The following is a 17,866-nucleotide window of genomic DNA, read 5'->3' on the forward strand; positions in this document are numbered from 1 at the left end:
ACTTCCCAGGGGGTCACCAATCCAAGTACTACTCTCGCCCAAACACGCTTAATTTCGAAGTTCTGATGGGATCCGGTGCATTAGGGCTGGTATGATCGCACCCGCCATATTCCTTTCGCTTTATTCTTTTAAACTACCCCGTCCTGCGAAGCAGTGTGGCTTTTCTAGACCGAAATTCATTTTAAGCGTCAATTCAAGCATTTTCCTATTATCCTTTTATTTATTTGCTTTCATATTTTTTTTTGTTATTGATTTGCCCCCTGTTTTTTTCCATCATCCCGCAACTCTAAATTGTCATGAAATCAATCCTTCACGCTTGCGCTGATACATTTGCGCCGACAAATTTGAGCGACGATCCGGGCTTTGATCGAGCCGTACCGTTCCTGATTTGTCTCGCGCCTTCAGATCCTCCTTCACGCTTCGACACGAAGCAAAATATTAAGCAATCGTTCCGACGGAGCTAAATTACTACAGGATAAAGAACGAATAGGAAATTTGAATTTCGAAACAAAAAAGAGAGGGGTGCATCACGAGGACTTCCCAGGGGGTCACCCATCCTAATACTGCTTACGCCCAAGCACGCTTAACTTCGGAGTTCTGATGGGATACGGTGCATTAGTGCTGGTATGATCGCACCCATAACGTTCCTTTCGCTTTATTCTTTTAAACTACCCCGTCCAGCGAAGCAGTGTGGCTTTTCTGGACCGGAATTCATTTTAAGCGTCAATTGAAGCATTTTCCTCTTATCCTTTTATTTATTTACTTTATATTTTTTTTGTTATTGATTTGCACCCTGTTTTTTTCCATCATCCCGCAACTCTAAATTATCATGAAATCAATCCTTCACGCTTGCGGTGATACATTTGCGTCGACAAATTTGATCGAGCCGTACCGTTCCTGATTTGTCTCGCGCCTTCAGATCCTCCTTCACGCTTCGACAAGAAGCAAAATATTAAGCAATCGTTCCGACGGAGCTAAATTACTACAGGATAAAGAACGAATAGGAAATTTGGATTTCGAAACAAAAAAAAGAGGGGTGCAACAAGAAGAATTCCCAGGGGGTCACCCATCCTAGTACTACTCTCGCCCAAGCATGCTTAACTTCGGAGTTCTGATGGGATCCGGTGCATTAGTGCTGGTATGATCGTACCCGCCATGTTCCTTTCACTTTATTCTTTTAAACTACCCCGTCCTGCGAAGCAGTGTGGCTTTTCTAGACCGAAATTCATTTTAAGCGTCAATTCAAGCATTTTTCTCTTACCCTTTTGTTTATTTGCTTTCATATTTTTTTTTGTTATTGATTTGCACCCTGTTTTTTTCCCTCATCGCGCAACAATAAATTGTCATCAAATCAATCCATCACGCTAGCGCTGATACATTTGCGCCGACAAATTTGAGCGATGATCCGGGCTTTGATCGAGCCGTACCGTTCCTGAATTCTCTCGCGCCTTCAGATCCGCCTTCATCCTTCGAGAAGAAGCAAAATATAAAGCAATCGTTCCGAAGGACCTAAATTACTACAGGATAAAGAACGAATAGAAAATTTGAATTTCGAAGCAAAAAAGAGAGGGGTGCAACAAGAACAATTCCCAAGGGGTCACCCATCCTAATACTGCTCACGCCCAAGCACGCTTAACTTCGGAGTTCTGATGGGATACGGTGCATTAGTGCTGGTATGATCTCACCCACAACGTTCCTTTCACTTTATTCTTTTAAACTACCCCGTCCAGCGAAGCAGTGTGGCTTTTCTAGACCGGAATTCATTTTAAGCGTCAATTGAAGCATTTTCCTCTTATCCTTTTATTTATTTACTTTATATTTTTTTTTGTTATTGATTTGCACCCTGTTTTTTTCCATCTTCCCGCAACTCTAAATTATCATGAAATCAATCCTTCACGCTTGCGGTGATACATTTGCGCCGACAAATTTGAGCGACGATCCGGGCTTTGATCGAGCCGTACCGTTCCTGATTTGTCTCGCGCCTTCAGATCCGCCTTCATGCTTCGAGAAGAAGCAAAATATAAGGCAATCGTTCCGAAGGACCTAAATTACTACAGGATAAAGAACGAATAGAAAATTTGAATTTCGAAACAAAAAAGAGAGGGGTGCAACAAGAGGAATTCCCAGAGGGTCACCCATCCTAGTACTACTCTCGCCCAAGCATGCTTAACTTCGGAGTTCTGATGGGATCCGGTGCATTAGTGCTGGTATGATCGCACCCGCCATGTTGCTTTCGCTTTATTCTTTTAAACTACCCCGTCCTGCGAAGCAGTGTGGCTTTTCTAGACCGAAATTCATTTTAAGTGTCAATTGAAGCATTTTCCTATTATCCTTTTATTTATTTGCTTTCATATTTTTTTTTGTTATTGATTTGCCCCCTATTTTTTTCCATCATCCCGCAACTCTAAATTATCATGAAATCAATCCTTCACGCTTGCGCTGATACATTTGCGCCGACAAATTTGAGTGACGATCCGGGCTTTGATCGAGCCGTACCGTTCCTGATTTGTCTCGCGCCTTCAGATCCTCCTTCACGCTTCGACAAGAAGCAAAATATTAAGCAATCGTTCCGACGGAGCTAAATTACTACAGGATAAAGAACGAATAGGAAATTTGGATTTCGAAACAAAAAAGAGAGGGGTGCAACACGAGGACTTCCCAGGGGGTCACCAATCCAAATACTACTCTCGCCCAAACGCTTAATTTGAAGTTCTTGATGGGATCCGGTGCATTTAGTGCTGGCTAATGATCGACCCGCCGCCATATTCCCTTTCCGCTTTAATTCTTTTAAACTACCCCGTCCTGGCGAAGCAGTGTGGCTTTTTCTAGACCGGGAAATTCATTTTAAGCGTAATTCAAGCAATTTTTCCCTATTATCCTTTTATTTATTGTGCTTTCATATTTTTTTTTGTTATTGATTTGGCCCCCTGTTTTTTTCCATCATCCCGCAACTCTTTAAATATCATGAAATCAATCCTTCAGTTGCGCTGATAATTTGCGCGCGACAAATTGAGCGCCGATCCGGGCTTTGATCGAGCCGTACCGTTCCTGATTTGTCTCGCGCCTTCAGACTCCTCTTCACCGCTTCCGACACGAAGCAAAATATTAAGCAATGTTCGACGGAGCTAAATTACTCGGATAAGAACGAATAGGATTTGGATTTCGAAACAAAAAAGAGAGGGGTGCATCACGAGGACTTCCCAGGGGGTCACCCATCTAATACTGCTTACGCCCCAAAGCGACGCTAACTTCGGAGTTCTGATGGGATAGGCTGCATTAGTGATGGTATGATGGCACCATAACGTTCCTTCGCTTTATTCTTTAAACTAACCCCGTCGCAGCCGAAGCAGTGTGGTTCTGGACCGGATTCATTTTAAGCGTCAATTGAAGGCATTTTCCTCTTATCCTTTTATTTATTTACTTTATATTTTTTTTGTTATTGATTTGCACCCTGTTTTTTTCCATCATCCCGCAACTCTAAATTATCATGAAATCAATCCTTCACGCTTGCGGTGATACATTTGCGCCGAAAAATTTGAGCGACGATCCGGGCTTTGATCGAGCCGTACCGTTCCTAATTTGTCTCGCGCCTTCAGATCCTCCTTCACGCTTTGACAAGAAGCAAAATATTAAGCAATCGTTCCGAAGGACCTAAATTACTACAGGATAAAGAACGAATAGAAAATTTGAATTTCGAAACAAAAAAAAGAGGGGTGCAACAAGAGGAATTCCCAGGGGTCACCCATCCTAGTACTACTCTCGCCCAAGCATGCTTAACTTCGGAGTTCTGATGGGATCCGGTGCATTAGTGCTGGTATGATCGCACCCGCCATGTTCCTTTCGCTTTATTCATTTAAACTACCCCGTCCTGCGAAGCAGCGTGGCTTTTCTAGACCGAAATTCATTTTAAGCGTCAATTCAAGCATTTTTCTCTTATCCTTTTATTTATTTGCTTTCATATTTTTTTTTGTTATTGATTTGCACCCTGTTTTTTTCCCTCATCGCGCAACAATAAATTGTCATGAAATCAATCCATCACGCTAGCGCCGATACATTTGCGCCGACAAATTTGAGCGATGATCCGGGCTTTGATCGAGCCGTACCGTTCCTGAATTCTCTCGCGCCTTCAGATCCGCCTTCATGCTTCGAGAAGAAGCAAAATATAAAGCAATCGTTCCGAAGGACCTAAATTACTACAGGATAAAGAACGAATAGAGAAATTTGAATTTCGAAGCAAAAAAGGGAGGGTGCAACAAGAAACATCCAAGGGGTCACACCATCCTAAATACTGTCTCACGCCCAATCGCACGCTTAACTTCGGCAGTTCTGGATGGGATCCGGTGGCATTAGTGCTGGTAATGATCGGCACCCACAACGTTCCTTTCACTTTAATTCTTGTAAACTACCCCGTCCAGCGAAGAAGTGGTGGCTTTTCTAGACCGGAATTCATTTAAGGCGTCAATTGAAGCATTTTCCTCTTTCCTTTATTTATTTAATTTATTTTTTTGTTTATTGTGTTGCATCAACCTGGTTTTTTCAATCTTCCCGGAACTTCTAAATTATGTGAAATCAATCCTCCCCGCTTGCGGGTGATAATTGTGCCGCCGACAAAATTTGATGCGACGATCCGGGCTTTGATCGAGCCGTACCGTTCCTGATTTGTCTCGCGCCTTCAGATCCTCCTTCACGCTTCGACAAGAAGCAAAATATTAAGCAATCGTTCCGACGGAGCTAAATTACTACAGGATAAAGAACGAATAGGAAATTTGGATTTCGAAACAAAAAAAAGAGGGGTGCAACACGAGGACTTCCCAGGGGGTCACCAATCCAAGTACTACTCTCGCCCAAACACGCTTAATTCGAAGTTCTGATGGGATCCGGTGCATTAGTGCTGGTATGATCGTACCCGCCATATTCCTTTCGCTTTATTCTTTTAAACTACCCCGTCCTGCGAAGCAGTGTGGCTTTTCTAGACCGAAATTCATTTTAAGCGTCAATTCAAGCATTTTCCTCTTATCCTTTTATTTATTTGCTTTCATATTTTTTTTTGTTATTGATTTGCCCCCTGTTTTTTTCCATCATCCCGCAACTCTAAATTATCATGAAATCAATCCTTCACGCTTGCGGTGATACATTTGCGCCGACAAATTTGAGCGACGATCCGGCTTTGATCGAGCCGTACCGTTCCTAATTTGTCTCGCGCCTTCAGATCCTCCTTCACGCTTGACAAGAAGCAAAATATTAAGCAATCGTTCCGAAGGACCTAAATTACTACAGGATAAAGAACGAATAGAAAATTTGAATTTCGAAACAAAAAAGAGAGGGGGTGCAACAAGAGGAATTCCCAGGGGGTCACCCATCCTAGTACTACTCTCGCCCAAGCATGCTTAACTTCGGAGTTCTGATGGGATCCGGTGCATTAGTGCTGGTATGATCGTACCCGCCATGTTCCTTTCGCTTTATTCTTTTAAACTACCCCGCCCAGCGAAGCAGTGTGGCTTTTCTAGACCGGAATTCATTTTAAGCGTCAATTGAAGCATTTTCCTCTTATCCTTTTATTTATTTACTTTATTTTTTTTTTGTTATTGATTTGCACCCTGTTTTTTTCCATCATCCCGCAACTCTAAATTATCATGAAATCAATCCTTCACGCTTGCGGTGATACATTTGCGCCGACAAATTTGAGCGACGATCCGGGCTTTGATCGAGCCGTACCGTTCCTAATTTGTCTCGCGCCTTCAGATCCTCCTTCACGCTTTGACAAGAAGCAAAATATTAAGCAATCGTTCCGAAGGACCTAAATTACTACAGGATAAAGAACGAATAGAAAATTTGAATTTCGAAACAAAAAAGAGGGGGGTGCAACAAGAGGAATTCCCAGGGGGTCACCCATCCTAGTACTACTCTCGCCCAAGCATGCTTAACTTCGGAGTTCTGATGGGATCCGGTGCATTAGTGCTGGTATGATCGCACCCGCCATGTTCCTTTCGCTTTATTCTTTTAAACTACCCCGTCCTGCGAAGCAGTGTGGCTTTTCTAGACCGAAATTCATTTTAAGCGTCAATTCAAGCATTTTCCTATTATCCTTTTATTTATTTGCTTTCATATTTTTTTTTGTTATTGATTTGCCCCCTGTTTTTTTCCATCATCCCGCAACTCTAAATTATCATGAAATCAATCCTTCACGCTTGCGCTGATACATTTGCGCCGACAAATTTGAGCGACGATCCGGGCTTTGATCGAGCCGTACCGTTCCTGATTTGTCTCGCGCCTTCAGATCCGCCTTCATGCTTCGAGAAGAAGCAAAATATAAAGCAATCGTTCCGAAGGACCTAAATTACTACAGGATAAAGAACGAATAGAAAATTTGAATTTCGAAACAAAAAAGAGAGGGGTGCAACAAGAGGAATTCCCAGGGGGTCACCCATCCTAGTACTACTCTCGCCCAAGCATGCTTAACTTCGGAGTTCTGATGGGATCCGGTGCATTAGTGCTGGTATGATCGCACCCGCCATGTTCCTTTCGCATTATTCTTTTAAACTACCCCGTCCAGCGAAGCAGTGTGGCTTTTCCAGACCGGAATTCATTTTAAGCGTCAATTGAAGCATTTTCCTCTTATCCTTTTATTTATTTACTTTATATTTTTTTTTGTTATTGATTTGCACCCTGTTTTTTTCCATCTTCCCGCAACTCTAAATTATCATGAAATCAATCCTTCACGCTTGCGGTGATACATTTGCGCCGACAAATTTGAGCGACGATCCGGGCTTTGATCGAGCCGTACCGTTCCTAATTTGTCTCGCGCCTTCAGATCCTCCTTCACGCTTTGACAAGAAGCAAAATATTAAGCAATCGTTCCGAAGGACCTAAATTACTACAGGATAAAGAACGAATAGAAAATTTGAATTTCGAAACAAAAAAGAGGGGGGTGCAACAAGAGGAATTCCCAGGGGGTCACCCATCCTAGTACTACTCTCGCCCAAGCATGCTTAACTTCGGAGTTCTGATGGGATCCGGTGCATTAGTGCTGGTATGATCGTACCCGCCATGTTCCTTTCGCTTTATTCTTTTAAACTACCCCGTCCTGCGAAGCAGTGTGGCTTTTCTAGACCGAAATTCATTTTAAGCGTCAATTCAAGCATTTTCCTATTATCCTTTTATTTATTTGCTTTCATATTTTTTTTTGTTATTGATATGCCCCCTGTTTTTTTCCATCATCCCGCAACTCTAAATTATCATGAAATCAATCCTTCACGCTTGCGCTGATACATTTGCGCCGACAAATTTGAGCGACGATCCGGGCTTTGATCGAGCCGTACCGTTCCTGATTTGTCTCGCGCCTTCAGATCCGCCTTCATGCTTCGAGAAGAAGCAAAATATAAGGCAATCGTTCCGAAGGACCTAAATTACTACAGGATAAAGAACGAATAGAAAATTTGAATTTCGAAACAAAAAAGAGAGGGGTGCAACAAGAGGAATTCCCAGGGGGTCACCCATCCTAGTACTACTCTCGCCCAAGCATGCTTAACTTCGGAGTTCTGATGGGATCCGGTGCATTAGTGCTGGTATGATCGCACCCGCCATGTTCCTTTCGCTTTATTCTTTTAAACTACCCCGTCCTGCGAAGCAGTGTGGCTTTTCTAGACCGAAATTCATTTTAAGTGTCAATTGAAGCATTTTCCTATTATCCTTTTATTTATTTGCTTTCATATTTTTTTTTGTTATTGATTTGCCCCCTATTTTTTTCCATCATCCCGCAACTCTAAATTATCATGAAATCAATCCTTCACGCTTGCGCTGATACATTTGCGCCGACAAATTTGAGCGACGATCCGGGCTTTGATCGAGCCGTACCGTTCCTGATTTGTCTCGCGCCTTCAGATCCTCCTTCACGCTTCGACAAGAAGCAAAATATTAAGCAATCGTTCCGACGGAGCTAAATTACTACAGGATAAAGAACGAATAGGAAATTTGGATTTCGAAACAAAAAAGAGAGGGGTGCAACACGAGGACTTCCCAGGGGGTCACCAATCCAAGTACTACTCTCGCCCAAACACGCTTAATTTCGAAGTTCTGATGGGATCCGGTGCATTAGTGCTGGTATGATCGCACCCGCCATATTCCTTTCGCTTTATTCTTTTAAACTACCCCGTCCTGCGAAGCAGTGTGGCTTTTCTAGACCGAAATTCATTTTAAGCGTCAATTCAAGCATTTTCCTATTATCCTTTTATTTATTTGCTTTCATATTTTTTTTTGTTATTGATTTGCCCCCTGTTTTTTTCCATCATCCCGCAACTCTAAATTATCATGAAATCAATCCTTCACGCTTGCGCTGATACATTTGCGCCGACAAATTTGAGCGACGATCCGGGCTTTGATCGAGCCGTACCGTTCCTGATTTGTCTCGCGCCTTCAGATCCTCCTTCACGCTTCGACACGAAGCAAAATATTAAGCAATCGTTCCGACGGAGCTAAATTACTACAGGATAAAGAACGAATAGGAAATTTGAATTTCGAAACAAAAAAGAGAGGGGTGCATCACGAGGACTTCCCAGGGGGTCACCCATCCTAATACTGCTTACGCCCAAGCACGCTTAACTTCGGAGTTCTGATGGGATACGGTGCATTAGTGCTGGTATGATCGCACCCATAACGTTCCTTTCGCTTTATTCTTTTAAACTACCCCGTCCAGCGAAGCAGTGTGGCTTTTCTGGACCGGAATTCATTTTAAGCGTCAATTGAAGCATTTTCCTCTTATCCTTTTATTTATTTACTTTATATTTTTTTTGTTATTGATTTGCACCCTGTTTTTTTCCATCATCCCGCAACTCTAAATTATCATGAAATCAATCCTTCACGCTTGCGGTGATACATTTGCGCCGACAAATTTGAGCGACGATCCGGGCTTTGATCGAGCCGTACCGTTCCTGATTTGTCTCGCGCCTTCAGATCCTCCTTCACGCTTCGACAAGAAGCAAAATATAAGCAATCGTTCCGACGGAGCTAAATTACTACAGGATAAAGAACGAATAGAAAATTTGAATTTCGAAACAAAAAAGAGAGGGGTGCAACAAGAGGAATTCCCAGGGGGTCACCCATCCTAGTACTACTCTCGCCCAAGCATGCTTAACTTCGGAGTTCTGATGGGATCCGGTGCATTAGTGCTGGTATGATCGCACCCGCCATGTTCCTTTCGCTTTATTCTTTTAAACTACCCCGTCCTGCGAAGCAGTGTGGCTTTTCTAGACCGAAATTCATTTTAAGTGTCAATTGAAGCATTTTCCTATTATCCTTTTATTTATTTGCTTTCATATTTTTTTTTGTTATTGATTTGCCCCCTATTTTTTTCCATCATCCCGCAACTCTAAATTATCATGAAATCAATCCTTCACGCTTGCGCTGATACATTTGCGCCGACAAATTTGAGCGACGATCCGGGCTTTGATCGAGCCGTACCGTTCCTGATTTGTCTCGCGCCTTCAGATCCTCCTTCACGCTTCGACAAGAAGCAAAATATTAAGCAATCGTTCCGACGGAGCTAAATTACTACAGGATAAAGAACGAATAGGAAATTTGGATTTCGAAACAAAAAAGAGAGGGGTGCAACACGAGGACTTCCCAGGGGGTCACCAATCCAAGTACTACTCTCGCCCAAACACGCTTAATTTCGAAGTTCTGATGGGATCCGGTGCATTAGTGCTGGTATGATCGCACCCGCCATATTCCTTTCGCTTTATTCTTTTAAACTACCCCGTCCTGCGAAGCAGTGTGGCTTTTCTAGACCGAAATTCATTTTAAGCGTCAATTCAAGCATTTTCCTATTATCCTTTTATTTATTTGCTTTCATATTTTTTTTTGTTATTGATTTGCCCCCTGTTTTTTTCCATCATCCCGCAACTCTAAATTATCATGAAATCAATCCTTCACGCTTGCGCTGATACATTTGCGCCGACAAATTTGAGCGACGATCCGGGCTTTGATCGAGCCGTACCGTTCCTGATTTGTCTCGCGCCTTCAGATCCTCCTTCACGCTTCGACACGAAGCAAAATATTAAGCAATCGTTCCGACGGAGCTAAATTACTACAGGATAAAGAACGAATAGGAAATTTGGATTTCGAAACAAAAAAGAGAGGGGTGCATCACGAGGACTTCCCAGGGGGTCACCCATCCTAATACTGCTTACGCCCAAGCACGCTTAACTTCGGAGTTCTGATGGGATACGGTGCATTAGTGCTGGTATGATCGCACCCATAACGTTCCTTTCGCTTTATTCTTTTAAACTACCCCGTCCAGCGAAGCAGTGTGGCTTTTCTGGACCGGAATTCATTTTAAGCGTCAATTGAAGCATTTTCCTCTTATCCTTTTATTTATTTACTTTATATTTTTTTTGTTATTGATTTGCACCCTGTTTTTTTCCATCATCCCGCAACTCTAAATTATCATGAAATCAATCCTTCACGCTTGCGGTGATACATTTGCGTCGACAAATTTGATCGAGCCGTACCGTTCCTGATTTGTCTCGCGCCTTCAGATCCTCCTTCACGCTTCGACAAGAAGCAAAATATTAAGCAATCGTTCCGACGGAGCTAAATTACTACAGGATAAAGAACGAATAGGAAATTTGGATTTCGAAACAAAAAAAAGAGGGGTGCAACAAGAAGAATTCCCAGGGGGTCACCCATCCTAGTACTACTCTCGCCCAAGCATGCTTAACTTCGGAGTTCTGATGGGATCCGGTGCATTAGTGCTGGTATGATCGTACCCGCCATGTTCCTTTCACTTTATTCTTTTAAACTACCCCGTCCTGCGAAGCAGTGTGGCTTTTCTAGACCGAAATTCATTTTAAGCGTCAATTCAAGCATTTTTCTCTTACCCTTTTGTTTATTTGCTTTCATATTTTTTTTTGTTATTGATTTGCACCCTGTTTTTTTCCCTCATCGCGCAACAATAAATTGTCATCAAATCAATCCATCACGCTAGCGCTGATACATTTGCGCCGACAAATTTGAGCGATGATCCGGGCTTTGATCGAGCCGTACCGTTCCTGAATTCTCTCGCGCCTTCAGATCCGCCTTCATCCTTCGAGAAGAAGCAAAATATAAAGCAATCGTTCCGAAGGACCTAAATTACTACAGGATAAAGAACGAATAGAAAATTTGAATTTCGAAGCAAAAAAGGGAGGGGTGCAACAAGAACAATTCCCAAGGGGTCACCCATCCTAATACTGCTCACGCCCAAGCACGCTTAACTTCGGAGTTCTGATGGGATACGGTGCATTAGTGCTGGTATGATCGCACCCACAACGTTCCTTTCACTTTATTCTTTTAAACTACCCCGTCCAGCGAAGCAGTGTGGCTTTTCTAGACCGGAATTCATTTTAAGCGTCAATTGAAGCATTTTCCTCTTATCCTTTTATTTATTTACTTTATATTTTTTTTTGTTATTGATTTGCACCCTGTTTTTTTCCATCATCCCGCAACTCTAAATTATCATGAAATCAATCCTTCACGCTTGCGTGATACATTTGCGCCGACAAATTTGAGCGACGATCCGGGCTTTGATCGAGCCGTACCGTTCCTGATTTGTCTCGCGCCTTCAGATCCGCCTTCATCGCTTCGAGAAGAAGCAAAATATAAGGCAATCGTTCCGAAGGACCTAAATTACTACAGGATAAAGAACGAATAGAAAATTTGAATTTCGAAACAAAAAAGAGAGGGGTGCAACAAGAGGAATTCCCAGAGGGTCACCCATCCTAGTACTACTCTCGCCCAAGCATGCTTAACTTCGGAGTTCTGATGGGATCCGGTGCATTAGTGCTGGTATGATCGCACCCGCCATGTTGCTTTCGCTTTATTCTTTTAAACTACCCCGTCCTGCGAAGCAGTGTGGCTTTTCTAGACCGAAATTCATTTTAAGTGTCAATTGAAGCATTTTCCTATTATCCTTTTATTTATTTGCTTTCATATTTTTTTTTGTTATTGATTTGCCCCCTATTTTTTTCCATCATCCCGCAACTCTAAATTATCATGAAATCAATCCTTCACGCTTGCGCTGATACATTTGCGCCGACAAATTTGAGTGACGATCCGGGCTTTGATCGAGCCGTACCGTTCCTGATTTGTCTCGCGCCTTCAGATCCTCCTTCACGCTTCGACAAGAAGCAAAATATTAAGCAATCGTTCCGACGGAGCTAAATTACTACAGGATAAAGAACGAATAGGAAATTTGGATTTCGAAACAAAAAAGAGAGGGGTGCAACACGAGGACTTCCCAGGGGGTCACCAATCCAAGTACTACTCTCGCCCAAACACGCTTAATTTCGAAGTTCTGATGGGATCCGGTGCATTAGTGCTGGTATGATCGCACCCGCCATATTCCTTTCGCTTTATTCTTTTAAACTACCCCGCCCAGCGAAGCAGTGTGGCTTTTCTAGACCGGAATTCATTTTAAGCGTCAATTGAAGCATTTTCCTCTTATCCTTTTATTTATTTGCTTTCATATTTTTTTTTGTTATTGATTTGCCCCCTGTTTTTTTCCATCATCCCGCAACTCTAAATTATCATGAAATCAATCCTTCACGCTTGCGCTGATACATTTGCGCCGACAAATTTGAGCGACGATCCGGGCTTTGATCGAGCCGTACCGTTCCTGATTTGTCTCGCGCCTTCAGATCCTCCTTCACGCTTCGACACGAAGCAAAATATTAAGCAATCGTTCCGACGGAGCTAAATTACTACAGGATAAAGAACGAATAGGAAATTTGGATTTCGAAACAAAAAAGAGAGGGGTGCATCACGAGGACTTCCCAGGGGGTCACCCATCCTAATACTGCTTACGCCCAAGCACGCTTAACTTCGGAGTTCTGATGGGATACGGTGCATTAGTGCTGGTATGATCGCACCCATAACGTTCCTTTCGCTTTATTCTTTTAAACTACCCCGTCCAGCGAAGCAGTGTGGCTTTTCTGGACCGGAATTCATTTTAAGCGTCAATTGAAGCATTTTCCTCTTATCCTTTTATTTATTTACTTTATATTTTTTTTGTTATTGATTTGCACCCTGTTTTTTTCCATCATCCCGCAACTCTAAATTATCATGAAATCAATCCTTCACGCTTGCGGTGATACATTTGCGCCGACAAATTTGAGCGACGATCCGGGCTTTGATCGAGCCGTACCGTTCCTGATTTGTCTCGCGCCTTCAGATCCTCCTTCACGCTTCGACAAGAAGCAAAATATTAAGCAATCGTTCCGACGGAGCTAAATTACTACAGGATAAAGAACGAATAGGAAATTTGGATTTCGAAACAAAAAAAAGAGGGGTGCAACAAGAAGAATTCCCAGGGGGTCACCCATCCTAGTACTACTCTCGCCCAAGCATGCTTAACTTCGGAGTTCTGATGGGATCCGGTGCATTAGTGCTGGTATGATCGTACCCGCCATGTTCCTTTCACTTTATTCTTTTAAACTACCCCGTCCTGCGAAGCAGTGTGGCTTTTCTAGACCGAAATTCATTTTAAGCGTCAATTCAAGCATTTTTCTCTTACCCTTTTGTTTATTTGCTTTCATATTTTTTTTTGTTATTGATTTGCACCCTGTTTTTTTCCCTCATCGCGCAACAATAAATTGTCATCAAATCAATCCATCACGCTAGCGCTGATACATTTGCGCCGACAAATTTGAGCGATGATCCGGGCTTTGATCGAGCCGTACCGTTCCTGAATTCTCTCGCGCCTTCAGATCCGCCTTCATCCTTCGAGAAGAAGCAAAATATAAAGCAATCGTTCCGAAGGACCTAAATTACTACAGGATAAAGAACGAATAGAAAATTTGAATTCCGAAGCAAAAAAGAGAGGGGTGCAACAAGAACAATTCCCAAGGGGTCACCCATCCTAATACTGCTCACGCCCAAGCACGCTTAACTTCGGAGTTCTGATGGGATACGGTGCATTAGTGCTGGTATGATCTCACCCACAACGTTCCTTTCACTTTATTCTTTTAAACTACCCCGTCCAGCGAAGCAGTGTGGCTTTTCTAGACCGGAATTCATTTTAAGCGTCAATTGAAGCATTTTCCTCTTATCCTTTTATTTATTTACTTTATATTTTTTTTTGTTATTGATTTGCACCCTGTTTTTTTCCATCTTCCCGCAACTCTAAATTATCATGAAATCAATCCTTCACGCTTGCGGTGATACATTTGCGCCGACAAATTTGAGCGACGATCCGGGCTTTGATCGAGCCGTACCGTTCCTGATTTGTCTCGCGCCTTCAGATCCTCCTTCACGCTTTGACAAGAAGCAAAATATTAAGCAATCGTTCCGAAGGACCTAAATTACTACAGGATAAAGAACGAATAGAAAATTTGAATTTCGAAACAAAAAAGAGGGGGGTGCAACAAGAGGAATTCCCAGGGGGTCACCCATCCTAGTACTACTCTCGCCCAAGCATGCTTAACTTCGGAGTTCTGATGGGATCCGGTGCATTAGTGCTGGTATGATCGTACCCGCCATGTTCATTTCGCTTTATTCTTTTAAACTACCCCGTCCTGCGAAGCAGTGTGGCTTTTCTAGACCGAAATTCATTTTAAGCGTCAATTCAAGCATTTTCCTATTATCCTTTTATTTATTTGCTTTCATATTTTTTTTTGTTATTGATTTGCCCCCTGTTTTTTTCCATCATCCCGCAACTCTAAATTATCATGAAATCAATCCTTCACACTTGCGCTGATACATTTGCGCCGATAAATTTGAGCGACGATTCGGGCTTTGATCGAGCCGTACCGTTCCTGATTTGTCTCGCGCCTTCAGATCCGCCTTCATGCTTCGAGAAGAAGCAAAATATAAAGCAATCGTTCCGAAGGACCTAAATTACTACAGGATAAAGAACGAATAGAAATTTTGAATTTCGAAACAAAAAAGAGAGGGGTGCAACAAGAGGAATTCCCAGGGGGTCACCCATCCTAGTACTACTCTCGCCCAAGCATGCTTAACTTCGGAGTTCTGATGGGATCCGGTGCATTAGTGCTGGTATGATCGCACCCGCCATGTTCCTTTCGCATTATTCTTTTAAACTACCCCGTCCAGCGAAGCAGTGTGGCTTTTCTAGACCAGAATTCATTTTAAGCGTCAATTGAAGCATTTTCCTCTTATGCTTTTATTTATTTACTTTATATTTTTTTTTGTTATTGATTTGCACCCTGTTTTTTTCCATCTTCCCGCAACTCTAAATTATCATGAAATCAATCCTTCACGCTTGCGGTGATACATTTGCGCCGACAAATTTGAGCGACGATCCGGGCTTTGATCGAGCCGTACCGTTCCTAATTTGTCTCGCGCCTTCAGATCCTCCTTCACGCTTTGACAAGAAGCAAAATATTAAGCAATCGTTCCGAAGGACCTAAATTACTACAGGATAAAGAACGAATAGAAAATTTGAATTTCGAAACAAAAAAGAGGGGGGTGCAACAAGAGGAATTCCCAGGGGGTCACCCATCCTAGTACTACTCTCGCCCAAGCATGCTTAACTTCGGAGTTCTGATGGGATCCGGTGCATTAGTGCTGGTATGATCGCACCCGCCATGTTCCTTTCGCATTATTCTTTTAAACTACCCCGTCCTGCGAAGCAGTGTGGCTTTTCTAGAACGAAATTCATTTTAAGCGTCAATTCAAGCATTTTCCTATTATCCTTTTATTTATTTGCTTTCATATTTTTTTTTTGTTATTGATTTGCCCCCTGTTTTTTTCCATCATCCCGCAACTCTAAATTATCATGAAATCAATCCTTCACGCTTGCGCTGATACATTTGCGCCGACAAATTTGAGCGACGATCCGGGCTTTGATCGAGCCGTGCCGTTCCTGATTTGTCTCGCGCCTTCAGATCCGCCTTCATGCTTCGAGAAGAAGCAAAATATAAAGCAATCGTTCCGAAGGACCTAAATTACTACAGGATAAAGAACGAATAGAAAATTTGAATTTCGAAACAAAAAAAAGAGGGGTGCAACAAGAGGAATTCCCAGGGGTCACCCATCCTAGTACTACTCTCGCCCAAGCATGCTTAACTTCGGAGTTCTGATGGGATCCGGTGCATTAGTGCTGGTATGATCGCACCCGCCATGTTCCTTTCGCTTTATTCTTTTAAACTACCCCGTCCTGCGAAGCAGCGTGGCTTTTCTAGACCGAAATTCATTTTAAGCGTCAATTCAAGCATTTTTCTCTTATCCTTTTATTTATTTGCTTTCATATTTTTTTTTGTTATTGATTTGCACCCTGTTTTTTTCCCTCATCGCGCAACAATAAATTGTCATGAAATCAATCCATCACGCTAGCGCCGATACATTTGCGCCGACAAATTTGAGCGATGATCCGGGCTTTGATCGAGCCGTACCGTTCCTGAATTCTCTCGCGCCTTCAGATCTGCCTTCATGCTTCGAGAAGAAGCAAAATATAAAGCAATCGTTCCGAAGGACCTAAATTACTACAGGATAAAGAACGAATAGAAAATTTGAATTTCGAAACAAAAAAGAGAGGGGTGCAACAAGAGGAATTCCCAAGGGGTCACCCATCCTAATACTGCTCACGCCCAAGCACGCTTAACTTCGGAGTTCTGATGGGATACGGTGCATTAGTGCTGGTATGATCGCACCCACAACGTCCAGCGAAGCAGTGTGGCTTTTCTAGACCAGAATTCATTTTAAGCGTCAATTGAAGCATTTTCCTCTTATCCTTTTATTTATTTACTTTATACTTTTTTTGTTATTGATTTGCACCCTATTTTTTTCCATCATCCCGCAACTCTAAATTATCATGAAATCAATCCTTCACGCTTGCGGTGATACATTTGCGCCGACAAATTTGAGCGACGATCCGGGCTTTGATCGAGCCGTACCGTTCCTGATTTGTCTCGCGCCTTCAGATCCTCCTTCACGCTTCGACAAGAAGCAAAATATTAAGCAATCGTTCCGACGGAGCTAAATTACTACAGGATAAAGAACGAATAGGAAATTTGGATTTCGAAACAAAAAAGAGAGGGGTGCAACACGAGGAATTCCCAGGGGGTCACCCATCCTAGTACTACTCTCGCCCAAGCATGCTTAACTTCGGAGTTCTGATGGGATCCGGTGCATTAGTGCTGGTATGATCGCACCCGCCATGTTCCTTTCGCTTTATTCTTTTAAACTACCCCGTCCTGCGAAGCAGTGTGGCTTTTCTAGACCGAAATTCATTTTAAGTGTCAATTGAAGCATTTTCATATTATCCTTTTATTTATTTGCTTTCATATTTTTTTTTGTTATTGATTTGCCCCCTATTTTTTTCCATCATCCCGCAACTCTAAATTATCATGAAATCAATCCTTCACGCTTGCGCTGATACATTTGCGCCGACAAATTTGAGCGACGATCCGGGCTTTGATCGAGCCGTACCGTTCCTGATTTGTCTCGCGCCTTCAGATCCTCCTTCACGCTTCGACAAGAAACAAAATATTAAGCAATCGTTCCGACGGAGCTAAATTACTACAGGATAAAGAACGAATAGGAAATTTGGATTTCGAAACAAAAAAGAGAGGGGTGCAACACGAGGACTTCCCAGGGGGTCACCAATCCAAGTACTACTCTCGCCCAAACACGCTTAATTTCGAAGTTCTGATGGGATCCGGTGCATTAGTGCTGGTATGATCGCACCCGCCATATTCCTTTCGCTTTATTCTTTTAAACTACCCCGCCCAGCGAAGCAGTGTGGCTTTTCTAGACCGGAATTCATTTTAAGCGTCAATTGAAGCATTTTCCTCTTATCCTTTTATTTATTTACTTTATATTTTTTTTGTTATTGATTTGCACCCTGTTTTTTTCCATCATCCCGCAACTCTAA

General features: G+C 42.5%; 28 non-coding genes and 3 pseudogenes across 28 annotated transcripts; all 31 read right to left on the reverse strand.

Annotated features, from left to right (window-relative positions):
- On the reverse strand, positions 1-103 carry LOC113756655 (annotated as a pseudogene; the record flags this gene model as incomplete).
- Positions 104-519: 416 nt separating this feature from the next.
- Positions 520-638, reverse strand: LOC113756639. Its single transcript, XR_003465990.1, has one exon. It is a non-coding gene; the product is annotated as a 5S ribosomal RNA (ribosomal RNA).
- Positions 639-1,033: 395 nt separating this feature from the next.
- Positions 1,034-1,152, reverse strand: LOC113756689. Its single transcript, XR_003466030.1, has one exon. It is a non-coding gene; the product is annotated as a 5S ribosomal RNA (ribosomal RNA).
- Positions 1,153-1,568: 416 nt separating this feature from the next.
- On the reverse strand, positions 1,569-1,687 carry LOC113756651 (annotated as a pseudogene).
- A 415-nt stretch (positions 1,688-2,102) lies between these two features.
- On the reverse strand, positions 2,103-2,221 carry LOC113756672. The gene has a single exon (XR_003466014.1). It is a non-coding gene; the product is annotated as a 5S ribosomal RNA (ribosomal RNA).
- Positions 2,222-3,710: 1,489 nt separating this feature from the next.
- Positions 3,711-3,828, reverse strand: LOC113756677. Its single transcript, XR_003466018.1, has one exon. It is a non-coding gene; the product is annotated as a 5S ribosomal RNA (ribosomal RNA).
- A 962-nt stretch (positions 3,829-4,790) lies between these two features.
- On the reverse strand, positions 4,791-4,908 carry LOC113756650. Its single transcript, XR_003466000.1, has one exon. It is a non-coding gene; the product is annotated as a 5S ribosomal RNA (ribosomal RNA).
- A 415-nt stretch (positions 4,909-5,323) lies between these two features.
- Positions 5,324-5,442, reverse strand: LOC113756685. The gene has a single exon (XR_003466026.1). It is a non-coding gene; the product is annotated as a 5S ribosomal RNA (ribosomal RNA).
- A 414-nt stretch (positions 5,443-5,856) lies between these two features.
- Positions 5,857-5,975, reverse strand: LOC113756703. Its single transcript, XR_003466043.1, has one exon. It is a non-coding gene; the product is annotated as a 5S ribosomal RNA (ribosomal RNA).
- A 416-nt stretch (positions 5,976-6,391) lies between these two features.
- Positions 6,392-6,510, reverse strand: LOC113756645. The gene has a single exon (XR_003465995.1). It is a non-coding gene; the product is annotated as a 5S ribosomal RNA (ribosomal RNA).
- Positions 6,511-6,925: 415 nt separating this feature from the next.
- LOC113756686 lies at positions 6,926-7,044 on the reverse strand. The gene has a single exon (XR_003466027.1). It is a non-coding gene; the product is annotated as a 5S ribosomal RNA (ribosomal RNA).
- A 416-nt stretch (positions 7,045-7,460) lies between these two features.
- LOC113756656 lies at positions 7,461-7,579 on the reverse strand. The gene has a single exon (XR_003466001.1). It is a non-coding gene; the product is annotated as a 5S ribosomal RNA (ribosomal RNA).
- A 416-nt stretch (positions 7,580-7,995) lies between these two features.
- On the reverse strand, positions 7,996-8,114 carry LOC113756696. The gene has a single exon (XR_003466036.1). It is a non-coding gene; the product is annotated as a 5S ribosomal RNA (ribosomal RNA).
- A 416-nt stretch (positions 8,115-8,530) lies between these two features.
- On the reverse strand, positions 8,531-8,649 carry LOC113756640. Its single transcript, XR_003465991.1, has one exon. It is a non-coding gene; the product is annotated as a 5S ribosomal RNA (ribosomal RNA).
- A 413-nt stretch (positions 8,650-9,062) lies between these two features.
- Positions 9,063-9,181, reverse strand: LOC113756660. The gene has a single exon (XR_003466002.1). It is a non-coding gene; the product is annotated as a 5S ribosomal RNA (ribosomal RNA).
- Positions 9,182-9,597: 416 nt separating this feature from the next.
- On the reverse strand, positions 9,598-9,716 carry LOC113756697. The gene has a single exon (XR_003466037.1). It is a non-coding gene; the product is annotated as a 5S ribosomal RNA (ribosomal RNA).
- Positions 9,717-10,132: 416 nt separating this feature from the next.
- On the reverse strand, positions 10,133-10,251 carry LOC113756641. Its single transcript, XR_003465992.1, has one exon. It is a non-coding gene; the product is annotated as a 5S ribosomal RNA (ribosomal RNA).
- Positions 10,252-10,646: 395 nt separating this feature from the next.
- Positions 10,647-10,765, reverse strand: LOC113756691. The gene has a single exon (XR_003466031.1). It is a non-coding gene; the product is annotated as a 5S ribosomal RNA (ribosomal RNA).
- Positions 10,766-11,181: 416 nt separating this feature from the next.
- On the reverse strand, positions 11,182-11,300 carry LOC113756648. Its single transcript, XR_003465998.1, has one exon. It is a non-coding gene; the product is annotated as a 5S ribosomal RNA (ribosomal RNA).
- A 415-nt stretch (positions 11,301-11,715) lies between these two features.
- LOC113756673 lies at positions 11,716-11,834 on the reverse strand. Its single transcript, XR_003466015.1, has one exon. It is a non-coding gene; the product is annotated as a 5S ribosomal RNA (ribosomal RNA).
- A 416-nt stretch (positions 11,835-12,250) lies between these two features.
- LOC113756698 lies at positions 12,251-12,369 on the reverse strand. Its single transcript, XR_003466038.1, has one exon. It is a non-coding gene; the product is annotated as a 5S ribosomal RNA (ribosomal RNA).
- A 416-nt stretch (positions 12,370-12,785) lies between these two features.
- LOC113756643 lies at positions 12,786-12,904 on the reverse strand. Its single transcript, XR_003465993.1, has one exon. It is a non-coding gene; the product is annotated as a 5S ribosomal RNA (ribosomal RNA).
- Positions 12,905-13,318: 414 nt separating this feature from the next.
- LOC113756693 lies at positions 13,319-13,437 on the reverse strand. The gene has a single exon (XR_003466033.1). It is a non-coding gene; the product is annotated as a 5S ribosomal RNA (ribosomal RNA).
- Positions 13,438-13,853: 416 nt separating this feature from the next.
- LOC113756652 lies at positions 13,854-13,972 on the reverse strand (annotated as a pseudogene).
- Positions 13,973-14,387: 415 nt separating this feature from the next.
- LOC113756687 lies at positions 14,388-14,506 on the reverse strand. The gene has a single exon (XR_003466028.1). It is a non-coding gene; the product is annotated as a 5S ribosomal RNA (ribosomal RNA).
- Positions 14,507-14,922: 416 nt separating this feature from the next.
- Positions 14,923-15,041, reverse strand: LOC113756661. The gene has a single exon (XR_003466003.1). It is a non-coding gene; the product is annotated as a 5S ribosomal RNA (ribosomal RNA).
- Positions 15,042-15,456: 415 nt separating this feature from the next.
- LOC113756662 lies at positions 15,457-15,575 on the reverse strand. Its single transcript, XR_003466004.1, has one exon. It is a non-coding gene; the product is annotated as a 5S ribosomal RNA (ribosomal RNA).
- A 417-nt stretch (positions 15,576-15,992) lies between these two features.
- On the reverse strand, positions 15,993-16,110 carry LOC113756678. The gene has a single exon (XR_003466019.1). It is a non-coding gene; the product is annotated as a 5S ribosomal RNA (ribosomal RNA).
- A 416-nt stretch (positions 16,111-16,526) lies between these two features.
- LOC113756704 lies at positions 16,527-16,645 on the reverse strand. The gene has a single exon (XR_003466044.1). It is a non-coding gene; the product is annotated as a 5S ribosomal RNA (ribosomal RNA).
- A 382-nt stretch (positions 16,646-17,027) lies between these two features.
- On the reverse strand, positions 17,028-17,146 carry LOC113756638. Its single transcript, XR_003465989.1, has one exon. It is a non-coding gene; the product is annotated as a 5S ribosomal RNA (ribosomal RNA).
- A 416-nt stretch (positions 17,147-17,562) lies between these two features.
- On the reverse strand, positions 17,563-17,681 carry LOC113756699. Its single transcript, XR_003466039.1, has one exon. It is a non-coding gene; the product is annotated as a 5S ribosomal RNA (ribosomal RNA).
- Positions 17,682-17,866: the final 185 nt, after the last annotated feature.

Source organism: Coffea eugenioides, unplaced genomic scaffold, assembly GCF_003713205.1.
Source record: "Coffea eugenioides isolate CCC68of unplaced genomic scaffold, Ceug_1.0 ScVebR1_2439;HRSCAF=3465, whole genome shotgun sequence".
NCBI classification, from domain to species: Eukaryota; Viridiplantae; Streptophyta; class Magnoliopsida; order Gentianales; family Rubiaceae; genus Coffea; species Coffea eugenioides.